Source organism: Bubalus kerabau, chromosome 15, assembly GCF_029407905.1.
Source record: "Bubalus kerabau isolate K-KA32 ecotype Philippines breed swamp buffalo chromosome 15, PCC_UOA_SB_1v2, whole genome shotgun sequence".
NCBI classification, from domain to species: Eukaryota; Metazoa; Chordata; class Mammalia; order Artiodactyla; family Bovidae; genus Bubalus; species Bubalus kerabau.
The window spans coordinates 85,095,503-85,100,426 of record NC_073638.1 but is presented as its reverse complement, the minus strand read 5'-3'; positions in this window follow the sequence as shown (position 1 = coordinate 85,100,426).

Genomic DNA, 4,924 nt, shown 5'->3' with positions numbered 1-4,924 from the left:
CTCGCCAGGGCAACATCACGCCCAGGTCCACCCCCGACCCCAAGACCTCACCAGGCGACATCACACCCGGGTCCACCCCCGACCCCAAGACCTCACCAGGCAACATCACGCCCAGGTCCACCCCTGACCCCAAGACCTCACCAGGCAACATCACGCCCAGGTCCACCCCCGACCCCGAGTCCTCACCAGGGCGACATCACCCCCGGCCTGACATCCGGGCACTTGGGGTCGGGCGTGGGTGTGCGCTTGGACCTGCTGAGGCTCCATCAGGAGTTAGCGGTCTTGCCGCAGCCTCGCATCTCCCCTAAAACAAGTCTGGGTTCCTACCTCCCTTTATATGTCCTCTCATCACTTGCTCTGTGTTGTCCGCGGTCAGGAGCAGCCCTCCAATGCCCCTCTGCTGCAGGGCCTGTGGAGAGAGTCGGACAGGATGAAATCACCCCCTTGTTTTCCTTGAAAGAGGGAAATACAAGGCAAATAGGAGGCAGATATGCCGGGGCTCAGACAGCAGCATGGGTGCTAGACAGGAAGGCCTGCGTTGGCACTCTGCACAGGGCCGCTCCGCAGCTGGGGGCTGGGGGCTCCGGCCAGCCTGCCGTCTTCCCAGGGGTGGGCACACGGTGGGGGTGAGCCCTGGTACCCTGTGGCCGTGGCTCAAATGAAGAGGTCAGAGCTGAGTCCACAAGGGAATGGGGGTTCCTACATTGGGGGAGAGACAGAGAGATGTGGAGAGAGAGATACATGGATGAGACATACAGAGATGGAGCGATAGACAACAGATAAACAATAGATGTAAAGACAGATGACATACAGGCAGGTAGATAATAGATAAATTATAAGATTTATAGATAGCTGACATACAGGCAGAAAGACAACAGACACACAGACAGATGACGGACAGACGGCTGACAGCGGCAGGGGCAGACAGGAAGTGAGCGATCACTGGACACGCACGTAGACTGAGAGACAGGGGAGGACAGGGGAGCCTTGGGGAGGGAGGGACTGCGGGCCGAGAGAGGTGAGCGTCGCAAAGCCGGGTCCTGTCGGACTCAGGGACGCACACCCTCCCGGGGAGGTGGGCCAGGCCGGTCCTATCTGGAAGCCACGTGTACTCAGGGAACACACAGCAGACAGACGCCCGGGCGGAGGACCCTGTCTGTGAGTCCTGTGCTCACCAAGCCAGCCTGGGCCCACAGTGAGTCTACGGGCACAGTCTACAGATCGAGGAATCAGAATCTTGCTGAATGAGACAGACGTGGGGGGCCGGGGGTGACATTGGCTGCAGGGCCCCCCCACTGCGCCCGCCTGAGGTGGGCAAGACACGTGGGACCCCCGCTTTACACTCACGCCCTGGTTGCTTCCTGCGGGCTGGGGGCCGAGGGTCTCACCCCGGGGAAGAGCACCAGGACCGCGGGTGCCCCCCGACCTGAGACGCCCCCCAGACGGCAAAGACGGTGGAAGAGAGGGTGCCCACGTCACAGGCCGCAGCAGCACGGTCACTGGCCCAGGACTCGGCACCACCCCCCCCACCCCCGCCCTCCTGGCTCCGACGGGAAGCGTGAGACAGCAGGGAAGGAGCCGCACATTCACCCCATGCCAGCGCCGCCCTGACCGCAGGCGGATTCACAGGGACGCTGAGCCTCCGCCCCGCGGCCCGGAGGGTGGGCGCCCGGCTGGAGGGCGGCAGACGGCTCACCTGCAGCAGATAGGGCATGTAGGCCTCGTCCTTGTAGAAGAAGCCGTATTCGTTCTCTACCTGCACCGCGATGATGGGGCCTCCCTGGCGGTACTGGGACAGGACGGCAGGCCAGCGGGTGAGCCCCCCAAGCCCGGTCCGGGAGCCGATCACTCACGGGCCCCAAACCCGCAGCACGCGGGCATCCGCCCCCCGCCGCCCACCTGCTCGGGAGGCGGGGTTCCGTCCTGGCCCCTCCGCTCCCGCTCCCCATCCTCCCCCACCAGACCCGCTGATTCCCATCACCATGGAAACCACCCCGCGAGCGGGAGGGGGCACTGGCTCCGCCCGCAAGCCCCCTCCAGGGGCCCCAGCCCCTGAGCGGCCCGGCCGCCCTCACGGCCTGTTTCTCCCTTGCACCCACTCCTCAGAGCACCCCGTCGGCTGCTGTGCACCGAAGGGGCCCCGGACGTGCGAGCAGACCTCCTTCAAGGCTAAAGGTGATCTCACCCACCGCCGTCCACTTTAAGTCTCTGCTCCCTGAAGCCCAGCCCACAGCGGGAAGAGTGGCAGCCGCCCCCCTCCAGCCCTGCAGCTCTGCCAGGCGACCCCGGCCGCCCCTGTGAGGGGCACGTGCTCAACTCTTGAGCTGGAGCTGGGACGCTGGCTCTAGAAAAGGCGCCGCAGGGCGGGGGTCTGGAGTTCCCGCCGCGGGCTGTCAGCTCCCTTCTCTGCGGACACGAGCCGGGACGGCTGTGGTCCTGCAGCAGAGGATCACGGGATGCAGCCGTCCGTCTTCACCTGGAGCGGAGCCACCCTGGGAATCAGGTGGTCGAAGTACTTGTTCACAGCGTTCACAAAGCTGCGGTTGGTGGTCCTCAGCTGCGACATGGGGTCCTGCAGTAACCAGCTGGGGTGTGGGGTGGCAAGCTCAGCAGACCGGGCGGAGTCCCGGGCCCACCCTCTTGTCCAGGGCCCCGGGAGCTTTCGGACCGTCCCAGGAGGAGCTGCACGCCCGCGTCCTAAGGACAGGCGTTGTGAGGGTCTGTGAACACTCTCCTGCCTTCTCTGTCAATTCATGAAAAACCTGGGCTGTGAGCAGAGCACAGGCTTAGGGACAGAGTTAGCGCTCCTCTGAGGCGGAGGAGTTCGACAGAGAGGAGCCGACAGCAGGAATGAAGCAGCCCCAGGTCACCTGCAGGGTGTGGGTCCTGCTCCTCAAACGGACTACAGACACGCCTGTCCCGGAGGGCAAAGCCTCCACTGACCAGGAGGCGGACTGTCCACTGGGGGGAGCGTGGACCCACGGGGAGCCACCAGCTCCAGGGATAACGGAAGAGCATCACCACCCGCCTTGCTGTGGTGACAGCAAGACCCAAAACAGGCGCCGTTGTCCTCGGACTGGACCAAAGGGTCAGCAGAGCCCCACCAGGGCCACAGCTCCTGGCCGGCCCTGCTCACCTGGGCAGGCCCCCGAGGTCCATCTCGCTGCAGATGTAGGGGCCTGGACGCAGGATCACCCACAGCCCCACCTCCTCCGCCAGCAGGATGAAGGCCCTAGGGGGTTGGGGTCACCAACTCTCAGGGCTCGGAGCACAAGGGCCCCTCGCCCAGTGCCCCCTCCCCTTGCCAGCCCAGCCCTCCTTGGGGGGCTGGGGACGCTGAGGTCAGGACACGCCCCCTGCAGAGCAGAGACGCCTCCCAGGGTCACCGCCAAGCCCCCAGCCTGGGACATTGGTGTGGCTGCTCTGGGGCATGAGCAGAAGGAAGTGCCTCACCTGGGGCACAAAGTCCTGACTGAGGGCCTGACCCGAGTCACCCAGCCCAGCGGGGACCACCCTGCGAGCCGGGCACGTGGGGACGGCCGCGGGGCTGGACTCGGGGTGGGGCAGGCACGCCCCAGGGGTGGCGGGATCATGATGGAGGGCGTGGGGCCAGCACAGGCTCCCCCTGCAGCCCCCTCTGCCCCGTGGGATGCCCCGTGGGTCCCCGCCCCTCAGACCCCCCCGGCCCCGCCTGGCCGGGTCACAGAGCCTACTCCAGGTCCAGGTTCCCGGAGAAGTCGAATGTGCCTCTCTCCGGCTCGTGGAGGTTCCACGGGACGTAGCTGTGGCAGGGAAGAGGGAAGTACAAACAGCATGCTTTTATTTCTTTCCTCCAAACTGCCAGGTCGGTCCCAAGCCCTGAGAGAGCTCTATTGTGGAAAAAGCTGAAGTTTCCACTGGTACTTAAACCTTGTCACACACACAGTGGTTATTTTCAGCAGTTCCTTTCTAGTCATCCACTTGTATTCTAAGCTGCCAATAATCCTATGATTCTAAATTCCTTGAATTTATCCATAAATTATCCCACTCACCATCCTATCCTTTGTCATTTCCATTAGAAATTCAAAGAAAAGGTAAAAACCATAAATGTCTATATATATCTACCAAATATTGCTAAAAATTAATCAAAATAACAACAGACGTGGGATTTCTGGGAGCAGGAGGGCCCAGAGGAGCTACTCCATGTTCAAGGTCAGGAGGGGCAGCCATGAGGAGGTACCCCTTGTCCAAGGTAAGAGAAACCCAAGTAAGATGGTAGGTGTTGCGAGAGGGCATCAAGAGGGCAGACACACTGAAACCATAATCACAGAAAACTAGTCAATCTGATCACATGGACCACAGCCTTGTCTAATTCAATGAAACTAAGCCATGCCGTGTGGGGCCGCCCAAGACGGACGGGTCATGGTGGAGAGGTCTGACAGAATGTGGTCCACTGGAGAAGGGAATGGCAAACCACTTCAGTGTTCTTGCCTTGAGAACCCCATGAACAGTATGAAAAGGCAAAAAGATAGGACACTGAAAGATGAACTCTCCAGGTTGGTAGGTGCCCAATATACTACTGGAGATAGTGGAGAAATAATTCCAGAAAGAATGAAGGGATGGAGCCAAAGCAAAAATAACACCCAGCTGTGGATGTGACTGGTGATAGAAGCAAGGTCCGATGCTGTAAAGAGCAATATTGCATAGGAACCTGGAATGTCAGGTCCATGAATCAAGGCAAATTGGAAGTGGTCAAACAGGAGTTGGCAAGAGTGACATTTTAGGAATCAGTGAACTGAAATGGACTGGAATGGGTGAATTTAACTCAGATGACCATTATATCTACTACTGTGGGCAGGAATCCCTTAGAAGAAATGGAGTAGCCATCATGGTCAACAAAAGAGTCCGAAATGCAGTACTTGGATGCAATCTCAAAAACGACAGA